The 27,469-nt window shown below is 41.7% G+C and overlaps 1 long non-coding RNA gene across 6 annotated transcripts in view; it reads right to left on the bottom strand.

The window, feature by feature from the left end:
• The window catches only part of LOC105744333 (uncharacterized), a 62,631-nt gene that overhangs the window by 7,556 nt on the left and 27,606 nt on the right, over positions 1 to 27,469 (bottom strand). For 2 of the 6 annotated variants that reach the window (XR_011646794.1, XR_011646796.1), the window contains one exon: positions 25,732 to 27,391. The exons of 3 other annotated variants lie outside the window; for them this stretch is intronic. This is a non-coding gene — a long non-coding RNA (uncharacterized lncRNA). Of the gene's footprint in view, positions 1 to 25,725; positions 27,392 to 27,469 lie in introns of those variants that run through there. One more of the 6 variants, XR_011646795.1, reaches the window with a different exon arrangement.

Below are 27,469 nucleotides of genomic sequence, written 5' to 3'. Positions count from 1 at the left end.
GACACAGAGAACAGACAACCGGGGGAGGGGGGAAATTAAATAAATAAATCTTTAAAAAATAAAATAAATAAATAAATAAATAAAGGCAATGTGGTATCCTGGATTGAAAAAAAAAGGACATTAATGGGAAAACTGGGAAAATCCAAATAAAGTCTGGAGTTTAGTTAATGATAATGTGCCAACATTGGCATCTTCATTTTGGCAAATATGCCACAGTAATGGAAGATGATAACATTAGGAGAAACAAAATGAGTGAGGGATGTACAAGATCTCTGTACTATCTTTACAAATTCTCTGTAAATCTAAAATTATTCCAAATAAAAAGTTTATGGGGAGACAGCAAGATGGCGGCAGAGTAAAGAGCTCTTAGAATCAGCTCCTGCCACAGGGCAGGTAGTAAACACCCAGAGCTCTCTGGAGCTAGTTGAAGCACCTGTTTGGGGGCTTCAGGAGGCCAGAAGGGCATCCTGCAACATCCTTGAAGGAGTGGAAGAAGGAGGCTGCCCATCTGCAGGGAAGACTCGTAAGTAGAGGCTCCATGTCCCAGAGGCTGGTGCCCATCCTCCAGTGGAGGCATAAGCCGCCTCATGAGCTGTTCCACAGCTGGAATTGAAAGCTCCAATTCCCAAAAATGATGGTGGGGAGAGACTGTTGGGCACCAACTTCAGCTCTTGATGAGTAAAATTCAGCAGGCTAAAGTATAATCCTGAGAACAGCTAAAGTTTGAGCCTGTCCAGGTCAGAAAGAGGCCGGGAGGTGCCATCTTAACTCCGCATCTGGCATGAGGGGCAGCGGGGCAGACTGAAAATCCCAGTGCTGGGAGGGACCAGCTGCTTTCCATCCAGGTCAGATTGCAGGCCTAGCCTAGGCCCCAGCGGCACCTCCAGCAGGGAGGAATCTGCAGGGACCTGAGCCAGCCTCTCGGGGAAATTGCCGGCCAAGTCGCAGAGGCCAGTGATTGTCCTACTCTGGTGGTGCAAGCTGCCCCAGGAGCTGTTCTGTGACCGGAACTGGAAGCTCCATTTCCCAAAAACAGGGGAGGAGGAGATGGTTGGCTGCTGATTTCGAGCACTGACTGGTAGACTCAGATGGCTAAGGAATAGCCCTAGGAACAGCTGGGGTGTGAATTTGTCCAAGTTGGAAAGGGGCCAGTGGCCACCATTTTGACTCCAACCCCAGCCTGAGGGGAAGCCAGCCTGACCAAATATCACATTCATGGTAGGAACCGGTTTCTTTCACCTGGATCAACCTGCAGCCCTAGCCTAGGCTTCAGTCCCACCTCTGGCAGGGAGGAGGCACAGACTGAACAATTAAAAGTCTACTGGGGCAACTGCGGTCATCTTGGACCTACACTGCATAGATTGCTGCCCACACCTGCAGCTCCATTCATGCCCCAGGGAGGGGAGAAAGGGGCATGAAGCTTCATCAGTCTCTCTGGGCAACTACAGTCCAGGCCTGCACGACTTGGATTATTCCACACAGCTGTGACTCTGTCCCTACCTCTGGTAAAGGAGTAAGTTGGGAGAAGCTTCATCCGTCCTTGGGGCAATGAGGGCAGCTTGAGCCTCCACAGTGTTTAGCACCAATTACATCCTTGGGTTCTACTGCACAACCAGCAAGGGAGAAAGGGCAGGAAGCCCTAAAATAGAGAAAAACTGCACACAGAATAAATACTCTAGTAATCCAGATGCCAAGACACCAACCAAAAATTACAATCCATACCAAGAAACAGGAAGCTATGGCCCAGTTAAAGGAACAAGATAAGTCTCCAGATGACATAAAGGAGTTGAGACAACTAATTATAGATGTTCAAACAAATCTCCTTAATAAACTCAATGAGCTGGCTAAAGAGATTAAGGATATTAAGGAGACACTGGGGAAACGAACTTGGCCCAGTGGTTAGGGCATCCGTCTACCACATGGGAGGTCTGCGGTTCAAACCCCAGACCACTGGCCTATGCTCAGTGCTGATGTGCGCAAGGAGTGCCCTGCCATGCAGGGGTGTCCCCCACGTAGGAGAGCCCCACGCGCAAGGAGTGAGCCCCCTAAGGAGAGCCGCCCAGCGCAAAAAAAGCTCAGCCTGACCAGGAATGGCGCCGCCCACATGGAGAACTGACACAACAAGGTGACGCAACAAAAAGAAACACAGATTCCCGTGCCGCTAACAACTACAGAAGCAGACAAAAGAACACGCAGCAAATGAACACAGAGAACAGACAACTGGGGTGGGGGTGGGGGAGAAGGGGAGAGAAATGAAAAATAAATAAATCTTTAAAAAAAAAGAAGACACTGGATGAGCACAAAGAAGAATTTGAAAGCGTGCATAGAAAAATAGCAGATCTAATGCGAATGAAAGGCGCAATAAGTGAAATTTTAAAAACATCGGAATCATATAATAGCAGATTTGAGGAGGCAAAAGGATTGGTAAGCTTGAAAAAAAATGGCCTCTGAAAGTGAACATACAAAAGAACAGATGAAGAAAAGAATGGAAAAATTTGAACAAGTACTCAGGGATCTAAACGACAGCCAGAGATGGGCAAACATATGTGTCATGGGTGTCCCAGAAGGAGCATAGAAGGGAAAAGGGGCAGAAGTAATATTTAAAGAAATAATGTTAGAAAATTTCCCAACCCTATGGAAGAACATAGATATCCATGTCCAAGAAGCACAGCGTACTCCCATCTGAAAAAACCCGAATAGACCAACTCCAAGACACATACCAATCAGAATGTCAAATGCCAAAGACAAAGAGAGAATTCTGAGAACAGCAAGAGAAAAGCAATGCATAACATATAAGGGATACCCAATAAGATTAAGTGCTGATTTCTCACCAGAAACCATGGAGGTAAGAAGACAGTGGTTTGATATATTTAAGATACTATGAGAGAAAAACTTCCAGCCAAGAAATTTCTATCCAGCAAGACTATCTTTCAAAAATAAGGACAAGATTAGAATATTCACAGATAAACAGAAACTGAGAGAATTTCTAAGCAAGAGACCAGATTTTCAGGAAATACTAAAGGGCGTGCTAGAGCCTGAAAAGAAAAGACAGGAGAGAGAGGCCTGGAAGAGAGCCTAGAAGTGAAGATTATATCAATAAAAGTAACTAAGAGTGTTTAAAGAGTGGTGAAAATAAAATATGACAGATAAAACTCAAGTAGTCAGGAATAAACTTAACAAACGATGTAAAGCACTTGTTTCAGAAAACTGCAACCCAATGTTAAAAGAAACCAAAAAAGTCCTAAATAACTGGAAAAACATTCCATGCTCATGAATTGGAAGACTAAATATCTTTAAGATGCCAATTCTACTCAAATTGATATACAGATTCAATGCAACCCTGATAAAATTCCACCAGCATTAAAAAAAAAAACACAATTACCAAATTTATTTGGAAGGGTAAGGTGTCCTGATTAGTCAGAAACATCATAAAAGGAAAAGCAAACACTCATATCTGGACCTTAAATCATACTATCAAGCTATAGTGGTAAAAACAGCATGGTACTGGCGTAAAGAGATACATAGCCAATGGAACCAAACTGATGGCTCAGAAACAGACCCTCACATGTATGGTCAAGTGATTTTTTTAAAAAAAGATTTATTTATTTATTTATTTCTCGCCCGCCCCAGTTGTCTGTTCTCTGTGTCTACTTGCTGTGTGTTCTCCTTTGTCTGCTTCTTTTGTTGTCAGTGGCAAATCTGTGTTTCTTTTTGTTGCGTCATCTTGTTGTGTCAGCTCAACGTGTGTGCGGCGCCATTCTTGGGCAGGCTGCACTTTCTTTCACACTGGGTGGCTCTCCTTATGGGGCACATTCCTTGCGCATGGGGCTCCCCCACGCGGGGGCACCCCTATGTGGCAGGGCACTCCCTGCGTGCATCAGCACTGCGCGTGGGTCTGCTCCACATGTGTCAAGGAAGCCCAGGGCCTGAACCGCGGACCTCCCATGTGGTAGACGGACGCCCCATCCACTGGGCCAAGTGCGCTTCCCTCAAGTGATTTTTGACTAGCCTGTCAAACCCACACAGCTCGAGCAGAACAGTCCATTCAGCAAAATGGTGCTGAAAGAACTGGATATCTATAGCCAAAAGAAGGAAAGAGGGCCTCTGTCTCACACTTTATCCAAAAATTAACTCAAAATAAAACTTCTAGAAGAAATTGTAGGAAAATATCTTCAAGACTCGATGGTAGGTGGTGGATTCTTAATGGAGATAAGAGAAGAACTGAGATAGACTACTGATGTTTAAAGTATGTAAAAGTTTTATTAGCTTCAATGTAAAAGTGTGGAAATGTATAGAATGGATGGTAAAAATAGTAATAGCTAGTTTATAAATAGGGATGTGGCTGAAAATGGTAGTCTAGGGATGTAAATGCCAATTGACAGAATGCTAAAAAATAATCTAGGAACTGAATAGCACAGTAAACCAAGAGATGGATGAGAACTGTGGTTGATGGTACAGATGCAAGAGTGTCCTCTGTGAGCTAGAGCAAATGTATATCACTACTGCAGGGTGTTGGGAATGCATAGGAAAAATACAACTGGAGTGTCCTATGGACTGCGGTTAGCAGTAATAATATAATATTCTTGCATCTATGCCAAAGATGCACTGTGTTGATAATGGGGCAGTATGGAAAATGTGAGCCAAATGTATACTATGGACGTGGTAACAATCAGATGATATTATCTTATATATAACAAATGTTTCACCACAGTGTGGTGTGTTGATAGACAGGTGTTGCTTGGGAATTCTACATATGTGCATGATTGTTTTATAAGTTTACAACTTCTGTCATAAAAAATATATGTAATGGGAAACGGACTTTGGCCCAGTGATTAGGGCATCCGTCTACCACATGGGAGGCCCGCAGTTCAAGCCCCGGGCCTCCTTGACCCGTGTGGAGCTGGCCCATGCGCAGTGCTGATGCGCGCAAGGAGTGCCCTGCCACACAGGGGTGTCCCCCGCGTAGGGGAGCCCCACGGGCAAGGAGTGCACCCCATAAGGAGAGCCGCCCAGCGCGAAGGAGGGAGCAGCCTGCCGAGGAATGGCGCCGCCCACACTTGCCGTGCCGCTGACGACAACAGAAGCGGACAAAGAAACAAGACACAGCAAAAAGACACAGAAAACAGACAACCGGGGGAGGGGAGGGGAATTAAATAAATAAAAATAAATCTTAAAAAAAATATATATATATATGTAAAAAATAATAATAAGGTGTGTTTGGGGGAAAACACACCAAATGTAAGATAAGGACTATAATTAGTAGTAAGATTTTGACAATATTCTCTCGTAATTTGTAAGAAACATCTCACAACAATGCAAGGTGTTGGTGGAAGGTTGAGGTATGGGACCTCTGCATGATGTTATGCATGTTTGCTTTGTAAGTTCACAATTTTTACTATACACTTAATTGTTTATGTATGTTCATATATAAATGACATAAAGATAATAATAATAGGGAGGGTTGGGGGAAAATACTTTGGTTAGTAGTAATGCTTTGACAATGCTCTTTAATCATTAGTATCATTAGTTAAAAAGGTTTAACAACAATGTAAGGTTTTGGGGGTAGGGTGAGTTATGAGAGTCCTGTATGATGGTATATATGTTTGTTTTGTAAGTTCATAACTATTACTATATACTTATTGTTTATGTATGTTTGTATGTGGGTGATATATTTCAATAAATTAATTTAAAAAAAAGTTTATGGGAGCAGATGTGGTTCAAGCAGCTGAGCACCTGCCTCATACATACCGCGTTCAGTTCCCGGTGCCTCCTAAAGAAGCAAACAAAGCAGACAAAGAGCAAAAGCAATGAACAGATGAGAAAAAACAATGAGTGGATAAGATGCAAAAACAAGCAAGACAATGAGCAAACAATGAGCAGGCAAATGAGCAAAAACAAATGAGCAGGGAGAGGATGTGGCTTAAGCAGTTGAGCACCTGTCTCCCAAGTGGGAGGTCCCAGGTTCGGTTCCTGAGACCTAAGGTGCCTCCTAAGGAAAAAAGAGACAACGAGCAGATAAAGAACACAGAATGAGCAAAACAAAACAAAACACATACACACATAAAACGAGCAAACAGAAGAGGGAGCCATCTCAGGGCAGGGGAAAAAAGTTTATGGGCGGAAGTGGATGTGGCTCAAGCGACTGGGTTCCTGCCTACCACACGGGAGGTTGCTGGTTCAGATTCCAGCACCTCCTAAAGAAGACAGTGAGCTGGTGCAATGGGCAGGTGTGGCAAGCTGACAAAACAAAAGACACAAGAAGAAAAAACATAATGAGAGACATAACAGAGCAGGGAGCACAGGTTCCTGGTGCCTCCTAAAGAAGACAGCAAGCTTCCACAATGGGCAGGCACAGCGAACTGATACAACAAGAGATTCAGGGAGGAACATAATGAGAGACACAACAAAGCAGGGAGCAGAGGTGGCACAAACAATTAGGCACCTCCCTCCCACATTAAGAGGTCCTGGGTCAGTTCCCCATGACTCCCAAAGAAACAAGGCAGATGAACAGACATAGCAAATGAAAAACAACAAGGGGGTGGGGAGAAATAAATAAATAAAATAAATCTTAAAAAATTAAAGTTCATGGGGAGTGGATGTGACTCAAGAAGTTGAGCACCTGCGAGCTCCTGCTTCCCACATGGAAGGTCTCAGGTTTGGTTCCTGGTGTCTCCTAAAAATAAAAAAAAAAAGAAAGAAAACAAACAGGAAGCAGACAGGTGAGGAAGCCAGCTCTGGGGAGCTGATGTGGCTCAGTGGTTGAGCGCCGGCTTCCCACATACTAGGTCCTGGGTTCAATCCCCAGCTCCAGTACCTCAAAAAAAAAAAAGTTTATGACGAAAACACATTAACAACATGGGATATGCTTACGGCATGATATTAGTAGGGGGGAAATATAACAAAGATATATCTGCTCAGGATAAAAGGGAAGAGAAAGGAAGTGAAATTTGGCTCCCTCCTGCCTGTCTCGACTCCTGGTTTCCAATTGTGCCAATGCAGTCACCCAACCATCCAAAGGGATATCTGCCCTGTCCTTTCCTGCCATTGTCTCCTGTTAATGAAGCCCACGTCACCTTTCATTTGCTGAGTTCTCGCAGCCCATGGACTTTTTGCAGGTGGACCTCATCTCAACCTTGCTTTAAGGGAAGCCACACGCTTCCTCCCAAAGACTGGAAACGGCTTTGCTTCTCTCTCTTTCCCAACAAAAATGCAGGTTTTACTCGGCTTTGGTGTTCATTTCACGCTCTTACCGAGGGGGCTGCTGGGTGAAACCTAGCAGCATGTTCAAATACAAGGGGCAGGGTGCCCGTAGGGGTCCCCACGCCCTGCGGCCTGTGCATCTGTGCAGCTGGGTCCCAGGCTGGTGCGCCCAAGTCCTGGGAATGCCAAAGGGAGACCATCAGGAGGCCGGTGCGGCCAGAGCCCATCGGCAGCAAGCTCAGTGGGGATGGGAACCCCAGGTCTCTAAGCATTTGGGCATGAAGAGGAACTTTGGGCCCTGGATCAGGATCCTTCTTTAATCTTCTTCCAAAGTCCCTCACTAGGGATCAGACCTCCTCCAGGATTCTAGCTCCCTGTTTCCCTCCCCAGCAGGCAGTGTCCAGAAAATTCTCCATCCCAGTTCTCCCTGTTCAACTTTCTCCAACGTAGGTACGGATGCAGTAGACATAGACGATGGAGGGGAAATTACGGACCACAGATATCAAAGCCACACAAGAAGTGTGAGCTGAAAGCTGGAACTGTGCTTCCAAGGGAAGAGTTAGCTACAGAGAACATGGAAGACAGGCGCTAGAGGATTCCAGCACCTTGAGACCGCACACTTCTGCATCCCTAGGGGCCCTGGGACACTACAAGGAGTACGTCTCAGCCGTGGGCCACGCTGATGTGAAGCTGACTGCCCTGGACAGAGAGAGCCCAGCCCTGGGTGCTGGATCTGCCTGTGAGTGACCTCATACATCCAGGAGTCTCTCCTAAAGTCCAGAAACCGTTGGCAGGGAGGTAAACAAAACCGGAAGCTTCCTACTTTGCTTGTGAGAGTGTAAAACGGCAAAAGATATTAGAAAACTCTGTGGCAGTTTCTGATAAATTTAAATGCACATCTACTTTATGACCCAGCCATTCCACTCCTAGGTATCTATTCAAGAGAAGTGAAATCATATGTCCACGAAAAGACGTATACGCTAATGTTTACTGAAACTTTATTCATAAGAACCAAACACTGGAAACAACTCAAATGTCCATCAACAAAGAAACATATAGAAAATTTTAATAGTCATATAAGTGAATGCTACTTAGAAATAAAAAGGAAGGAATTCCTGGTACATGCAACACAAATAAATCTCAAAAATACTGTGTGGAGCAAAAGAAGCAAGGCAGAAAAAAAGGGGATATACAGTGTGATGGCATTTATATGAAGTTCAAGAACAGGCAAAGCCAGTTTCTGATGACAGAAATGAGAGCCATGGCTGTCCCTGGGGTGGCGGATATGGATTGGAAAATGGCAGGAGGGAGCATTCAGGGGTGAATGAAATGGTCTATGTTTTATTTGGGTAGTGGTTAAATGGTCATATATAAATTTGTAAAAACTCATCCAACTTAAGATCCATGCACTTTATGTAAAATACACCACAACAAACAAATAAACAGCAGCAGCAAAAAGTAATACGATCAGGGAAGCAGACTTGGCCCAGTGGATAAGGCGTTCGTCTACCACATTGTAAGTCCGCGGTTCAAATCCCGGGCCTCCTTGACCCGTGTGGAGCCGGCCCACGCGCATTGCTGATGTGCACAAGGAGTGCCCTTCCAAGCAGGGGTGTCCCCCCCATAAGGAGAGCTGCCCAGCGCGAGAGAAAGTGCAGCCTGCCCAGGAATGGTGCCGCACACAAGGAGAGCTGACACAACAAGATGATGCAACAAAAAGAAACACAGATTCCCATGCCGCTGACAACAACAGAAGCGGACAAAGAACACGCAGCAAATGGACACAGAGAGCAGACAAGGGGGTTGGGAAAGGGGAGAGAAATTTAAAAAAGTAATACTATCATATTTTTACATATACAAGATGGTGAACTGGCTTGAATCAGTGTCAAATGTTATTTCATTTAATCCTGACACCAATGAGATAAGATTGAGGTTACTACACTGAGGCATTTCAGGTATATGAATTAGCATCTCATGGCCTCATCTGGTGTAGGTCAGGGCTAAGGTCAGTCCAAGAACCTGAAGAACCCTTAGAGGAGGGTAAAGGAGAGAGCCCACACGGGCACTCCCATCATGATGAGGACAATATATACAACCTCTTCGAGGTAAAGTTGACTAGGAGTAAAGCAAGGAGGAATTCTTTTAGAGATATCTTGCTGATGGGCTTATCTGGGCCTAAGGGTTCTATGGGTGGCCACACTTAGCAGCAGGTGTACAATTTCCTTGTTTGTAACTTCCATTCCATTACACCCAAATCCTTTGTAGAATATTGCTCTAAGTTGCAATTTGGTCTATGTCTAACAAACATAAAGAGACAGGACTAGCCCACGTATCTCATGTAACCCAGCAGATTTAAAAGGAACCAAATAGAACATATTTAAAACTAAGATTAAAAATCTGTGGATAGGTTTAACAGTAAGTTCGACACAGTTTGAGAGAATGAGGGAAGCGGATTTGGCCCAACGGATAGGGCATCTGCCTACCACATGGGAGGTCCAAGGATCAAACCCAGGGCCTCCTGACCCGTTTGGAGCTGGCCCATGCGCAGTGCTGATGTGCACAAGGAGTGCCATGCCACGCAGGGGTGTCTCCTGCATAGGGGAGCCCCACGCCCCATAAGGAGAGCCGCCCAGCACAAAAAAAGTGCAGCCTGCCCAGGAATGGTGCCGCACACACAGAGAGCTGACACGACAAGATGACCCAACAACAACAACAGCAACAACAAAAACGAGACTCAGATTCCGGGTGCCACTGACAAGAATACAAGGGGACACAGAACACACAATGAATGGACACAGACAGCAGACAACTGGGGGTGGGGTGGGGAAGGGGAGAGAATAAATTAAAAAAATAAAAATAATGAGTAGAAGGTAAAACATGAATAATTGCTCAGAATTGCAATGCAAGAAAACAAAGACATGGAAAATATGAGACAAAAGTTGAGACAGAATACAGTGAGAGGGTCTAATATATGTCTAATCAGAATTCTAGATAAACAGGACTAAGAGAACGAGACAGAGGCAATACCTGAAGATATCATAGTTGAGAATCTTTCAATACTGGGGAAGAATATCGGTCCACAAATTCAAGAATCCCTGAGAATCATCTAATCATCTAAGAGAATCATCTAAGAGAAGGTGAAGTTCTTACTAGTGGCCACAGAATGTGTAAAATGACTCAACAAGAATGCAGTCTGGGGAAGGTTCAACAGGAAAAACAATTTTTTTTTAAACAATAAATTAGAAAGAATGAAAAAGAAGGAAAGGAACATAGAGATTAAAATAACTTAAGAGATATAAAAGCTATTATCAACATAAGCACCTTATTCAAACAAAGTAAGAAAGTCAATTATGAGACCTGGAAATTTGAACACTAGATAATTCATGATACTAATTATCGTTAATTTTTAGGGACAGGACTAATATTTTTTCCTTTTTATTATTATTTTTTAAGATACATTGATCACACAAAATGTTACATTAAAAAATAGAAGAGGTTCCCATATACCCCCACTCCCCACCCCACTCCTCTCACATCAACAACCTTTTTCATCAGTGTGGCACATTAATCGCATTTGATGGAATATATTTTGGAGCACTGCTACAAAGCATGGATTATAGTTTACATTGTAGTTTACACTCTCTCCCAGTCCATTCAGTGGGTTATGGCAGGATATATAGTGTTCTGCATCTGTCCCTGCAATATCATTCAGGACAACTCCAAGTCCCGAAAATGCCCTCATATCATACCTCTTCTTCCCTCTCCCAGCATTCCCGTGTGTGCAGCTTGCCACGTGGGCCAGCTTGCCTTCACCAGGAGGCCCTGGGCATCAAACCCTGGACCTCCTATATGGTAGACAGGAGCCCTATTGGTTGAGCCACATCCTTTTCCCTAAATTTACTTTTAAATAAGGAATATTTTGAATGGCATGAAGAAACAAAAGGGAAGGTGGAGAACTGCTAGGGGTTAAAAGAGACAGGTGCATCTCACTCTGCAAGCCCACATTCTCATTTTCTTGTTTCTTAATAAACTCTTTACTTCCTTGACTACCCTGTGGCATGCCCTTAGATCCTTTTATGCAATAAAAGCCAAGAACCTAGAAGAAGATAGAGCCCTCCACTAACATGACTCAGATTAAATGCCAAAGTCCTTACCTACAAGACCCTTCAAGAACTGGTGTCCCATTATCTTTTGTCCTCTCCTCCTCCCACCCCTCCGTTCCCTCTACTACAGTTAGGGTGTCTGAGGGTCTTTGCCCTTGCTGTCCCCTGTGCCTAGAGCCTTCTTGCCCTCATATTTATATAGCTGACTCCTCACCACCTTGTTCAAATGCCATCTTAAATGAGGCCCTCTCTGTCCAGTCTAAAACTGCAGACTTCCCTGTTGCACTTCCTACCCCACCTTCTCTGCATTATTTTTTTCCAGGTATCATGATAATAAACCTGTTTTTCTCTCCAGACCAAAAAAAAAAAAAAAAGACAAGAGACACATCAACCAAATAAAATGGGGGGCGTTTTTTAAAAATCTGGATTCAAAGAAACCTATTAAAAAGGACTATTTTTAAACACTGGGGAAAATATGGATGCATACAGAGTATTAAAATGTGTGGGGAGCCACCCGCTGTGAGGTCTGTTTGCAGCCTCCAACAACATGGCAGATTTCACAACCCGCCATCTTCTTCTTCTCCTTTGTTCTCCCCTTCCTGCCACAACTCTGGTAAACACAGCAGCACGCATGCGCAAGGCGCAAAACTCTGCAGACCCTGCGCGAACTTTCAGCCAATCCCCTCCTTGGACGTCTGCCACCCGCGAGACCAGCCTCTCACCTGTGGATACGTTCCCTTCCCTCAGTATATATTCCCGTGTTCTACCCCCAATAAACGAGGCTTGATCAGAATCCTGTCTTGCCTCCATTCTTCATGTCTCTTGTCCCCGTCTCTGTGTCGTTTGCTTTGTTTCTAGATCCCCGAGCTTGGTCGGACGGGAGACGTCCTGTCGTATTGGCCTGGCCCGTGGGCGGGTCCGGGTCATTTGGTGCCCAACGTGGGGCTGGAACCGAGCAATGATATAGAAAACGCCGATTGATGGGCCCAAAAGAAAATATTTGAAGAGACACCGCCAGGAGCCTGCGGTCAGGATCTCGGAGAACAAAGAGACACCGCCAGGAGCCTGCTGCGTGGTTAGGATCTCGGTAAGTGATCGGCGAAAGTATGGGACAAGCAATGAGTGGGCATAAAGTGTTTGTAGAAGGTCTACGTGAGGCTTTAAAGGCACGAGGAGTAAGGGTTAAAGTTAAACAGCTCCTAGAATTCTTTGATTTCCACAGGAAGGGAGCATAGATGCAGTGATATAGTTTGTGTCCGCCATAGAGATGCAGTCGTGGCAAATGTAATTACAAAGGGCGAAGAGATTCTGTCACAGGGCCGGATTCCCCCCGGATCCAGTCCTTCTACCGCCCTTAGCAATCACACGGTCAGGATCTCGGAGTTAAGGAGACACCGTGTAGAATCCCGCCTCCTATCGATTCAGATTCAGTTTCTATTAAGATAGAAAGTGAGGAGGAAATACCCAAAATAGGTAGGAGAAATAAAAATAGGTGCAAAAAGAAAACTGGTGCAAGCTCAAGCTCCGAAACCTCTAATTCTAACCCCGAGTCAGAGTCAGTGAAACTCACTGCCATTGACTACCCGCCACCATATGCTCCCTCCCCCTCTGTGCCACTGCCCAATCGCCCTACCGGTGCTGGCAATTTTGAAAGTCAGGATAACCAAGGAGTCATAGCAAATATAGAGAAAACAAAAGAGCAAATTCGCTTACAGAGGGAGCATTTACAACTTATAAAGGAGTTACAGCAGCTAAAAGAATTAGAACATCATAAATGCAGAAAGGCAGTTAACCACACCCCTTTTATCGACTTCCCACCTACCTGCGCCTGCTTACAAAGGCCACCCAGGCGTGCATCCCCTGCGGTTGATAACCGCCCCCCCTTTTTTCTTTTTTGGATAACCGGTCACCAAGAGGCAAACCGAGGGGCAAAACAATGAGGCAGATAATGAGGCAGATGGTGAGGTGAAGGTACTTCGTGTGCATTCCACTTTCCCCTTTAAATCTTTAAAAGAGCTTAAAACAGCCACCTCCACCTATGGGCCCACTGCTCCATATACTATTACCATCTTGGAGCACATTGCTGATGCCTGGCTTACACCTCATGATTGGCGTACTCTTGCTTGCTCTGCTCTCAGTGCAGGAGATTACCTATTATGGAAATCCGAGTACGCTGAGTTCTGTGCCGATACAGCCAGGCATAATGCTCAGGCCGGCAACGGGTGGAGTATTGATATGCTTACAGGGTCAAATGATTATAGAGATAATACAAATCAATGTAGGTATGACCCTGGCCTATTTGCTCAAATTCAAACTGCACCCCTTAGGGCCTGCAAAAGGTTGCCCACAAAAGAACGCCCTGCCTCCTCCCTCACTAATATTAAGCAGGGGCCAGAGTAACCCTTTCCAAATTTTGTAGGCAGATTGTGCACGGCTGCAGAAAGACTGTTTGGCGATACCAACACAGAAACAGACTATGTAAAGCAAATTGCCTTTGATAATGTAAATGCGGCTTGTCAGGCCGTGGTTAGACCTTATAGAAAGAAGGAGGACTTGTCTGGTTACATCAGGCTTTGTTCTGAAACTGGCCCCACCTACCAACAAGGCCTTGCTACGGCGGCCGCTTTAAAAGAGGTTTTACAGCCACAGCAAAAAAGAGTTTGTTTAAAGCGCGGTGATCTCGGCCATTTCGCCCGAGACTGTCCCACCCCTGGTATTTAACAAAAAGCCTAGTAGTGCCCCTAGAGTCTGTCCTCGTTGCCGACATGCAGGGCCAACCTCTCCCTCCCCATCAGGGAAACCGGAGGCAGGGCCAGCCACAGGCCCTGAAACCAAAACAAGCTTATGAGGCAATCAGCTTTCTTCCTGCAAACGCCAATTCCTTTCGCAACTCTTCAAACTCCCTGCTGTCTACATAACAATGTAGCTCTGGGCTAGTGAAGGCTAATATAGTTAAGCCACTGGAATGAGAGAAAAATGTGGCAACATTTGTGTTTTGTTTTGTTTCCATGCTAATTCTGATTGGGCTTATTTAACCAAGATACTAAAATTAGTATAAAATTTTTATCAAGGTTTAAAAAGGAATTTTCAGTTTTAAATCAATAGTTTTCTCCAGAACTTCAAGTCTCAGTATAGTCTTACAGTAATAATCCAAAAATGTGTGTTAATGGTCTGCTTAAACTGCAAAATGAAAACTTAACTACATTTATGCTGCTCAAGTTATTTTAACTAATTGCTGATAACTAATAATGTTTCCAAGCACAAGCTTGCATATTACAGGCAACATGAATTCCAGAAGAAATCTTAAAAGGTACAATCTAAGATGTGATATATAACAGAGGATTTAAAAGCAGCTATACCAAGAAAGTAAAGAATTATGAGTTGATTGTAAATACATTGTATGTTTTTGTTAATGTGTTGTAATTGTTTTGTTTGTCTGTCTGTTCATTCAATGTCAGTGTATATTGTGATACCTCCGGATGGTAAATATAAATTAGTAGAAAATTTTAAAAGAGCTCTATTCAAATGGCCAAAAATTAAATAAGCGCTTATATTAATACTTAAGTTTATTATATTAATACATACGTTTAAATGTTAATAAGATATCTACAATAATAAAAATTGTAAGTCTTGATTAGCAAAATTACTATGCCTTTTCATAAAAAATGGTTCTTGCCTAGATTGAAATGAATAACTTATTTTTCTTCACAGGATAATATGAAGGATGCAAAACTTAAATGAATATTAAAAAAAAAAAGTTAAGTTTGTGACAATGCTAACTGAAATTTAATAAGTTTTTGCAAAAAGGTGTATTTTGTCCTAAAGTAGGATGGTTAACTTTCATAAACTCTTGGAACTTAAATGCATGTGGCAAGTTATAGAAGGTATTGTAATAACTTTAAGTAAGGGAATATGTTCTGTAAAGGTAAAATTTGTCTTAAAATGATATAATTATAGTCTATATGGTTATAAATAATTATAAAAGGTCTTATGAAGCATTGTTTACATTAAAGTATTTAAGTGGCTAATTCTAAAAGGTCATTATTAAACAAACCAGAATTAATAATAATAATAATAAGGTAATTTTATTACAGGAAAGATTGGCAGCAACCAGCCTCCCCTGCCAACTTGCTTCTAGAAAACTGTTTCTGATAGTGCATGCTACTAAGTATTTAAAGTAAAGAAAAGTTCATTATTTTAATAAGCTTGTTTAGTGTTCACAGTATTATGTTATAACAAGTTTGCTTGATAACTTCGTATGTGGGCTATATGAAATGTGTTTTTATTATTAAGGAAACAGGAAATGATTTAGTCCTAAGATAAAATGATTGGTTATTAAGAAAGAGTAAAATATGGAACAAAACCTGAGTGAATACTAAAAGTGCAGAAGGTTCGTGGAAAAAGAAATTTTATAGTTAAAGTTGAATAAGATTTGATGGGTCTATCTATAAAATTTTAAAGGCTTTACTATCAAGTAGTATGCTGATGCAAAGCTGAAAATTTTTATTCTTTCTCAAGGCCTCTTATCATTAATCTGTTTTGGTAAAAGTTCTTATCCTCAATAATCAGTATACAAAGAAAGTCTGTCTTGTCAAGATAGCTTCTCGTGCTTCTTGTGCTTATCATTTCCTCGGTGTTCCAACAGGGGAAGGTTTTGTCTTTTGAAGGAACGTAATGTTCAGAACTGCTTTCTCAAAACCTAATCCTGAACAGTAGCCTTTTATTCCAAACTAATTATAAGAGATTTGTTCTTTTACCTTGAAAGAAAAATTAAAGTAATAATTGAGTTCATTTAATATGTTATAAGTTAAATAAAAGGTGTTTTACAGTGTTATAAAATTAACAAGTTTTTTCTTTCCTTTAACCCTCTGTTAATTAAAGTTGTATGAGTAAAAGGTTTCTATGAATGCTTAAAGGTGTATAAAGTTACCAGTATTTCAGCACCAGTTAACAGCAACACCAATTAACAGCAATTAACAACACCAGTATGCAGCAATCCCAAACACTGCTAGTTTGTTGCAAAAAGTTAAAGTACAGCTGTATTGCTATCACTTTGTTTTAAAACTTGCTAGGACTTTCTTTAGTGTCTTCTTACACAAATCAACCCAGCTGCATTCCGCTACCTATAAAAAAACTAACAATGAACTTTTGCAGTGCTTTTCAGGACTATGTGTATAGCCCAACCATCTTGTACAGTATTTACTGATAGTAATAGTAATAAAAAAGCAGCATACGTTACTTCTTAAAAAGAACAGGCTTGGCAGACTCCATTCACGTCTGCTCAGCGTACTGAAATTGCTGCCATCATTAAGGTGTTAACAATATTTAAGGAACCTTTGAATATTGTCTCTGATTCTGAATATGTATGCCTTACTGTTAAGCATATTGAAACAGCTCATATCCTTGCTACTAATAAGTTATCTTGACTTTTCGCTGACTTGCAACATCTCATTAAGTTAAGGCAGTATCCTATTTACATTACTCATATACGCTCTCATACCTCTTTGCCTAGTCCTATGACAGCAAATAATGCTCAAGCTGATTTATTGGTAGGGTGTTTACAAAGTGCTCGTGATTACCATGCTTTAACTCATATTAATGCTAAAGGCCTGCGAAATAAATATCAAAAGTTAACAAGACTACAGGCACAAGAAATTATTTGCATTTGTCCTACTTGTGGACCACTAACAGTGGTGCCTTTTCAGGCTGAAACAAATCCCAGAGGTCTAACTCCTAATCAATTATGACAGATGGATGTTACTCACATACCATCCTTTGGTAAATTACAATATGTTCATGTTTGTATTGACACTTATTCTCATTTTTTGTGGGCTACTGCTCAAAGTGGGGAACGGTTCGCTCACACCTCTGGTCTGCTTTTGCTGTAATGGGATGCCCTTTGAAAATTAAAACTAATAACAGACCTTCCTACATTAGTAAATCCTTTGAATCTTTCTGTTTAAAATATGGTATTCAACATGTTGCTAGTATTCTTTATAATCCTACAGGGTCAAGCCATTGTTAAACGCAGCCATCATGCCCTAAAAACTATGCTTTTAAAACAAAAAGGGGGAAATAATGGTATTATAATACCAAAAGATCAATTAGCAAAAGCTTTATTTACTTTAAATTTTCTTAATGTTTATAATTCATTGACACCTGCGGAATGTCACTTTGAAAAATGTCAAATATCTACAGTGGACGCAGGAAATGAAGATCAACCAATATTCTGGAAAGATATTTTAAGCAATGAATGAAAAAAAAAAAGGCAGGATTAAAGTAAGGGGGCGAGGCTATGCTCTTATCATTTCAGAAAATGGAGAACAAATTTGGTTGCCTGCGAAGAGGATTAAACCCCGGAATGAAGAGATGGGGTCTCCTTCAACTTCCGATGATGGTGATCGTAAGTAATGAGGAAGCTGCCGGTAATTACACTTATTGGGCCTATATACCTAACCCCCCATTACTTAAAGTGTTAACCTGGAAAGAGTCATTCTTTCATATATATCTGAATAAAACCCATATATTCCCTGGACCAATTGATGATTGATTGCCAATCAAACTCTATGAAGAAGGACAAAGAATCGATAATCCCATATTACCATTTGATTATCAACGCTTATGCATCGGTAACCATCCTTCCTGTATGTATGTTAAAAATCGGGCCATAACTACCTTTAAAAATAGTAATACTCAGTTTATTGTGACTTTGTTTCCCTCTTACAATTTAATCATAACCAAGAATCCTACTTATGATTGTCGGAAAATTAACTATAACCCAAAAATGCTCTATTCTATAAAAATGAGGCCTTGCATCCTAGTAGCCATTACCCCGCAACTATCATACTAAGGAGAAGGCAAACTGAAAATTTTACTATTCCCATCTGTGTCAAAGAGAGCCGCCTTCCTCCCTATATTGGTAAAAAATTAGCCTCACAGGTTCAGCCGCTGCAGCTGCCACAGCAGGTGGTGCTCTTGGTCATGGCCTCATCAGCTTGCAATACTTTAAACAACAACGACAAATTAGCCTAGAATCCAGTGCGCAGTCTCTTGACTCTCTACAGCGGCAACTAACATCCCTCGCCCAAGTAGTCCTTCAAAACCGCAGGGCCCTTAACTTACTCACAGCTAAAAAAAATAAAAATAAAATAATAAAAAAGGGAAACCTGCCTTTTCCTCCAGGAGGAATGCTGCTACTATATAAATGAATCTGGTATTGTTGAGCAAAATGTTAAGAAGTTGCGAGAATTGCGGGAAGGAATACTGCCCTCCCAATCAACCTCCTCCTTATCTGCCTGGCTCACTTCCCTTCTCATGACGTGGCTAGGTTCCCTCCTCAGCCCCCTAATCGCTTTCCTTTTAATCTGTGCATTTGCACCTTGTCTCCTTAAATTTCTCCAAGTAAGGATGAAGCAAATCTCTGCCCACGTGATGTGTCTTGCCGCTGTTCGTCAATGCCGACCTGTCCGGGCCGAAGAACAAATAACCAATCTTTGAAAATGCAAATTTCTTATATAAATTACCTTATCACCAACCTGTATTCTAATAGTGTCTCCTTTCCTTGCCTGTTTTCCCTGCCCATGTACACCACGGCCCCTATCACGGCTTAGCCTTCTCTGTTTAATTGATATCGCTGAACGGCTTTCGGTGAGGGAGTTAGCAGCTCATAAGGACGGCGGGCACCCTGGCCTATACAGACCAGGGCGGGTGTGGCCTCACCCACTAATCTCAGTACATCATGCATGTCATGTGCGGTATAGAGCTCCCTGTTATAGCTTGCTATATTTTGCAAGTCATTTGTCGCTGAGGCACTGGTCTGGCTAGCCAATGACTGGCAACTGGGCTGACCCACCAGTCAACCTAAGACAGGGACGTGGCCTTTCACTGTCATGCTTCCCAATGACGGGTAAGACTGATCACTTAACAGGTGCAGCCCCGACCTAAGACAGGCATGGCCCCCCTCAGTATGGGAGCACCTTGCAGCTGCACATCACCACTGAGTATAAGCCCTGCCCTAACGTGAGCCATCGCCAGCTGTTCTTTTCTTCAGTTCTTAACACATTAAACAGAGAAGGGGGACCTGTGGGGAGCCACCCACTGTGAGGTCTGTTTGCAGCCTCCAACATGGTGGATTTCACAACCCTGCCCCGCCATTTTCTTCTTCTCCTTTGGTCTCCCCTTCCCGCCACAACTCTGGTAAACACAGCAGCACGCATGCACAAGGTGCGAAACTGAAGACCTGGTGCGAACTTTCAGCCAATCCCCTCCTTGGACGTCTGCCACCTGCGAGACCAGCCTATCACCTGTGGACACGTTCCCTTCCCTCAGTATATATTTCCGTGTTCTACCCCCAATAAACGAGGCTTGATCAGAATCCTGTCTTGCCTCCATTCTTCGTGTCTCTTGTCCCCGTCTCTGTGTCATTTGCTTTGTTTCTAGATCCCCGAGCTTGGTCGGACGGGAGACGTCCTGTCGTATTGGCCTGGTCCGCGGGCGGGTCTGGGTCAAAAATGATGGTATTACAGATGTGATAATAGTATGGTGGTTATGTTTTTTAAAACAGGTCTTATCAGTTAGAGATACATACTAAAATATTTAAAGGTGAAATGATATGATGTCTGGGATTTGCTTTAAAATAATCTGAAAGAAAAATTATATATAAGATAGATAGATAGATAGATAGATAGATAGATAGATAGATAGATAGATGATGGAACAAAGACAGGATTTTGTCTCTTTGTTCATTGCTGTGTCCCTAGATGCTGCATTCAGCTCACAATAGGTTGGCTTGAAGGGAAGGAAATGCAGAAATAAAGGTAGAGTCACAAGAGGGGAGACAAACCTGGGACCAGGGGACTCAACTTCTAGAACTGAGAGCCTCAACCCTAGTTGTTTCATCACATTTATTGGGAAACTACCAAGCAGCTGTTTGCTATCTGAACTGCAAAATCATTTACAATAACGGAACAACTGCAACATCTAATAACTGCTATATTTAACAGGTGTAACATTTACAATAACAAACAGGTAAGCCAGTTTCCCACAACACCCAAAAACTAGAAGTATTGGAGTATGTGGCACATAGTAGATGCTTCACAATATTAGTTGAATGAACGAAGAAAAGATCTATCCAACATTATGTTATTCCTATTATTGCCTGTCTCACAAATCACACCATTCATAACTTTCCTGAGGACTCTATCTCCTAGTGCATGTATCATTCTTAACTCCTTGGGTGTATAGTTTTGTCACTGCTTGTTGATGAACCTATGTCTAAAGTATTGCTCGGATAGGAAAAACAAACAAACAAAAACCTCATTGTCTTTACTTGTACCATATCTCCTACCAAAGTTTGGTAAGCAGATTCAACACAAAGTCTGCATTTTCTTTTATGTTTTCTCTATGACTATAAGTTCCATTGTATTCTGGCTCCTGAATACTTTTACAATTGCAGCCTCCTACTGTCTTCTTTCCCAAACTCTACTTTTCAACCTCATAGACTCCTTACTGATCACCACACAAGCACCTTGATGTACTGGACTTCTCTTCTCTGCCTTTGTACCTGGGGTTCTCTCTGTCTAGGATGATCCTTTTTTTCCTTATAAATCTAGTGAATTCTGTTCATTCTTCAAGAGTCAGACCAAACATCAACTCCCCAATTAAAGACTTCCCTGACCCTTCCAAACTCTGTGCTTATAGGCCTCAATTAGAATTCTTATGGTTTTACTGTTATGAGAAATGTTAAGAACACTTAAATAGAGAAATATACCATGTTTATGGATTGAAAGACTCAGTATATTATGCTTTATTAATATGTATCAATAAAATTGTAAAAAAAGACTCAGTATAGTTAAGATGTCAATTCTCCCTAAATTGATCTATAGATAATACAATTCAAGTTCCAGCTTTCAAAATCTCAGGCAGCTATTTTGTAGAAATAGACAAACTGAATCTCAAATTTAAATAGAAAAGGAAAGGATCTAGAATAGCTAAAACAATCTAGAAAAAAAAAAAAAGAACAAAGTTGGAGGAATTTTACTATCTGGTTTTTAAGAATTAATATAACTAGCTAACTGTACAGCTATCTTACTCTATTGTTATAGATTAATATATAATATACAAAATAGTAATATATAGTATTAGTGGTATGGTATTGGCATAAGGCTAGACATATAGATCAATGGAATAGAGTCCAGAAATAGACCTACACATACATAGTCAACTACTTTTCAACAAAGGTGCTAAGGTAATATAGGATAGTTTTCTCAACAAACTGTGCTGGAACAATTGGATATCCATATGTCAAGAATGGATCCCAACCCTTACTTTACACTAAATATAAAAACAACATAAAATAGGGCAAAGATGTGGCTCAAGCAGTTGAGTGCTTGCTTCTCACATAGGAGGTCCTGGGTTTGGTTCCTGGTGCCTCCTAAAGACAAAAAAACCCATAAACAACAAGGAAATAAACAAAACAAAAAAAAAAAAAACTCAGGGGAGCCAATGTGGCTCAGTGCTGGCCTCCCACATATGAGGTTCCAGGTTCAATTCCCAGCTATGGTACCTCAGGAAAAAAAAAGATAATAAATCTAAATAGGAAGTAGATACACAGGGAAGAACAGAGGAAGAGGGACCGCTCCATAGACACAGCAGAGGCCCTGGGAAGAGAGATGAGACTGATAGTCTACGGCTGACCTTGTGAAGAGACCAGAACAGCTGAATCCTGAAAGAAAAGAGCCCTGGAAAGAAAGACAAGCCTATACCAGCCTACAGCTGAGACAGGAAGAAGCTGGACCCACAGAACCTTGGGAGGAGAGAGGACAGCTGAACCCTTGCATATACTGGCAGTCATCCTGCTTCAACATGTGGCAACAGATATTTGGTGAGGAAGTACTTCTATGGTACCCTGAATTGGACTCTTTAGGGCCTTGTAACTGTAAGCTTCCACACCAAATAAATACCCTTTATAAAAGCCAAAAACAAAAACAAAAACAAAAAACAAAACCCAATAACAATAACAAAAAAAAAACAACCTAAATAGGAAAGCTAAAATTATAAAACTTCCAGACAAAAACATAGAAAATTTTTATGACTTTGGCTTAGGTGAAATTTTCTTAGGTAAGACACAAAGACATGAGCTATGAAAAAAAAAAATTGATAAACTGTACCTTATCAAAATAAAAAACTTGTGTTCTTCAAAAGGCACTATAAAAACAATGAAAAGGCAAGCCACACACTGGGATAAAATATTCATAAAACATAAATATAATTGTATCTAGAATATATAAGGAATTCTTACAACTCCATAATAAGAACACAAACAACCTAATTTAAAAATAGGACAAAGATTTTAACAGACATTTCACCAAAGAAGATATATGAATGGCAAATAAGTACATGAAAAGATGTTCAAAATCATTAGTCACCAGGAAAATGCAAATTAAAACTAGAATGCCTAAAACTTGGAAGACTGTCAATACCAAATGCTCTTAAGAGCAACTGGAATGTTGCTGGTGGGAAGGTAAAATGTATAACTTCTTTGGAAGACAGTTTGATAGTTTCTTGTAAAGTTAAACATATAATTACTATATTATTCAACAATTCAACTAGTAGGTGTTTATGCAAGAGAAATGAAAGCATATGTCCACACAAAGACTTGATGACACATATTCATAGCAGCATTAAATCATGTTCAAAGCAGTATTATTCACAAAGCCAAAAACTGGAAACAATCCAAATGTTCATAAATGGTAAATGGATAAACAAATTGTGGTATTTCTATACAATGTAAAATTACTCATCAATAAAAAGGAAAGACCGAAGATAGAACAGATGCACTACCTATTCCTTCCACTAAGTACAGCTAAAACTCCTAGACATCACATATATAAAACATATATAGGGAAGCGGATGTGGCTCAGGTGACTGGGCTCCTGCCTACCACGTGGGAAGTCGCTGGTTCAGATCTGAGTGCCTCCTAAAGAAGACAGCGAACTGGCATGACAGGCAGGCGCAGTGAGCTGATGCAACAAGATGATGAAACAAGAGATGTGGGGAGGAAAAACACAACGTGAGACACAACAAAGCAGGGAGTGGAGGAGGCTCAGGCGATTAGGTACCTTCCTCCTACATTGGAGGTTCTGGGTTCGGCTCCCCGGTGCCTCCTAAAGAAACAAGGAGGACAAACAGACTTAGCAAATGAAAAACAACAAGGGGGTGGGGAGAAATAAATAATAAATAATAAATCTTTAAAAACAAAACATACATAAGAAGACTCTAAAAGGTGGAGAGCAGACAGACCAGCCAGGGACCTTGGGACCCAAGGAATGACATGGCAGTGGGTTCCCTGGGTTTTCTCTTTGTGTCATTTATCCCAGACTGGATGCTGAAGAAGATGACAACCTAGAAGGACCAACAGGCTCTAATATAAGCAACCCCAATAAAGCTCTCTGGCCAAAGGACCAGAAAGGGGCAACCTAGCAGACAGAAATCTTGTGAACAATAATTGCCCTATCCCAGTCAACCATGGGAAGAAACACAACCAAATCACCTCCAAGAGCTAAGGCTGACTGGGGAGCCTAGACTTCCACCCTTGCCTGTTATAAGGCATCCCTAACACCCTTTGCCAGGATGGTATCAGAGAAGACCAAGTAGGGATCTGGTACTTCCATCCCCACCCAGCGGGAACAGGATGCCTCTCTTCCTCCCCACTCAAGTCAGAGGAAGCGGAGTGGAAGCTGGAACTTTCACTACCTCCCACCCACCACAGTGTCAGCAGAGGCCACGTGGGGAGCAGTTAAAAGGTGCTCCTCTCCATCCTAGCCAGGCTGGTGTCAGAAGAGTCCAGTGGGAGGAGCCCAAACTTCTACCCCACACAGCAGAAATGAGGTGATCCTCCCCCCAAGATATCAATGAAGGGTGGGTGGGAAACCTGGATCTCCATCCTCATCCTCACCTAGCAGCAATGAGGCTATGTTCCCTTTCCCCACAAGGGTGGTGTCAGAGAAAGCCTATTAAACCAGAAGATTTAAATAAGATCCAGGGAAGCGGCTTTGGTATCCGCCTACCATATGGGAAGCCCAAGGTTCAAACCCAGAGATCCTGACCCGTGTGGTGAAGCTGGCCCATGTGCAGCGCTGATGCACTCCTGCCACACAGGGGTGTCCCCCGCATCAGGGAGCCCCATGCGCAAGGAGTGTGCCCTGTAAGGAGAGCCACCCCACATGAAAAAAGTGCAGCCTGCTCAGGAGGGGGACTGCACACATGGAGAGCTGACGCAGCAAGATGATGCAACAACAACAAAAAGAGACACAGATTCCCAGTGCTGCTGACAAGAATGCAAGTGGACACAGAAGAACATACAGCGAATGGACACAGAGAGCAGACAACTTGGGGGGAGGGGGTGGTGAAGGGGAGAGAAATAAATAAATCTTTTTAAAAATAAAATAAATAAATAAGATCCAGAACCTCCTAAGATAAGACTCAAAATGTCTAGAATACAACAAGAACAAAAAAATCATTCATCACACTAAAAACCAGGAAAATCTTAACTTGAGTGAGAAAAGACAATTGACAGACACCATCACCAAGATGACACAAATGTTGGAATTATCTGATAAGGATTTTAAAGCAACATCGTAAGAAATTTCAATGTACAATTATTATACCACTTGAAACAAATGAAAAAAATAGAAAGTTTCAGCAAAGAAACAGAAGGTATAAAAGAACCAAATGGAATTTTAGAAGTGGGAAACATAATAACCAAAATAAAAATTTTCATGGATGGGCTCAACAGCAGAATGGAAGACAAAAGAAAGAATTTGTGGACTAGAAGATAGCCAATCTGAACAACAAAGAGAAAATAGAAAGAAAAATAAAATGACGTGGGAGAACTGAGGGGCTATAACATAAGATCTAACATTCATGTCACTGGCATGCCTTTTGGAGAGAAGAAAGAAGGTGGGGCTGAAAAAGTACTCGAAGAAATAATGGCTGAAATTTTCCAAAATATGACAAAAGACCAATACTTTCAGAGTTAAAATGCTGAGCAAACCCTAAACCTGGTAAATTCAAAGAAATCTTTGCCAAGACACATCATAATCAAATTCCTGAAAACTAAAAATAACGAAAAAGTCTTGGAAACAGAGAAAAACAACACTGTACTTATAGGGGGGAAACAGAATAACAGTGGATTTCTCATCAGCAACCTGGAGGTCAGAAGCATTTTTCAAATACTGAAAGAAAAGAATCGTCAACCCCAAATGCTACATCTGGTGAAATTATCCTTCAGTAATGAAGGAGAAAGAATTCTCAGATAAAAGAAAACTAAGAGAATTTGCCATCAGCAGACCTACAACAGATTTTCCTTTTCATCTTGAGTTTTCTAAGTAATATTTGACAGTTGAAGTAAAAGTATAAAACTGTCCCCAACGCACCCATATACAAAAATTAACTGAGAATGGATCAATGACCTAAATATAAAAGCTAAAACCTAAAACTCTTAAAAGATAACATAGAGTAAATTCATTACTTTGGATTTGGCACAAGCAACAAAAGAAAAATAGATTGGACTTCATCTCAACTAAAAACTTTTGTACATCAAAGGACATTATCAAGAAAAGTGAAAAAACAAACTAAAGAATGGGAGAAAAGAGTTGGAAACCATATTATCTAATAAGAGTTTAATATCCGGAATATAAAAGAACTCCTACAACTCAACAACAAAAAGACAAAACACCCAAAAAAAATGGGCTAAGGACTTGAGTGGACATTTCTCCAAAGAAGATATACAAATAGCCAACAGGCACATGAAAAGATGCCAAACATCATTAGTTAGTGGGGAAGAGCAAGTCAAAACCACAATGAGATACCCTTTCACACCCACTGGAATGGCTGCTATTTAAACAGCAACAATAGTGCTGGAGAGGATGTGCAGCAATAGGAGCACTCACCCATTGTTGGTGGGGATGTGAAACGGTGCAGCCGCTGTGGAAGACAGTTTGGCAGCTCCTTAGAAAGTTAAGTATAGAATCACCATATGAAAAACAAAAAAAGAATCACTATACAACACAGCAATCCCACTTGGATAGGTATATATCCAAAAGAATGGAAAACAGGGACTCAGATATTTGTACACCAATGCTCATAGTATCATTATTCACAATTGCCAAAAGATGGAAGAAACCCAAGTGTCCATTGACCAAAGAATGGACAAATGTATACAGACATACAATGGAATATTATTCAGCCATAAAAAGGAATGAAGTTCTGATTCTTGCAACAACATGGACGAACCTTGAAGACATCACGCTGAGTGAAATAAACCAGACACAAAAGGACCAATATTGTATAGCTTCACCGATATGAAATAATTAGAATAAGCAAACTCATAGAGTCAGAATCTATTATATAGGTTACCAGGGGATAGGGTAGGGATAGGAAATGAGGAACTAATGCTTAAATTGTACAGAGTTTCTATTTGGATTGATCATAAAAGTTCGGTAATGAACCACAACTGTTCATGGATTTTTTTTTTTTAATTTTTTTCAAGATTTATTTTTTATTTATTTCTCCCCCCCTTGCCCCCTCCCCCCAGTTGTCTGCTCTCTGTATCCATTCGCTGTGTATTCTTCTGTGACCTCTTCTATCCTTATCAGCGGCACTGGAATCTGTGTTTCTTTTTGTTGCGTCATCTTGTTGTGTCAGCTCTCCGTGTGTGCGGCGCCATTCCTGGGCAGGCTGCACTTTCTTTCGCATTGGGCGGCTCTCCTTATGGGGCGCACTCCTTGCGCGTGGGGTTCCCCTACGCGCTTCACCACTGCGCACTTCACCACTCCTTGCGCGCTTCACCACTGCGCATGGGCCAGCTCCACACGGGTCAAGGAGCCCCGGGGGTTTGAGCCGCGACCTCCCATGTGGTAGATGGACGCCCTATCCATTGGGCCAAGTCCACTTCCCTGTTCATGGATTATTAACACTTCAGAGTAGATCGTTTGGAGAGAGGATACAGAAAACAGTAGTCAAAATACATCCATAAAAAGTATTTAAATGTTGTTGTTGCTCATAAAAATCCTTCCAGATGCCAGGTGCTATAAAAAAGATAAAAAATATTACTAAATAATTAAAGGTGCTCTTTATCTGGTAATATAAAGATTTGGAATATTATC

This window comes from Dasypus novemcinctus, chromosome 21 (genome assembly GCF_030445035.2).
Source record: "Dasypus novemcinctus isolate mDasNov1 chromosome 21, mDasNov1.1.hap2, whole genome shotgun sequence".
Lineage (NCBI taxonomy): Eukaryota > Metazoa > Chordata > Mammalia > Cingulata > Dasypodidae > Dasypus > Dasypus novemcinctus.
This window is presented reverse-complemented; position numbering and strand designations above follow the sequence as displayed.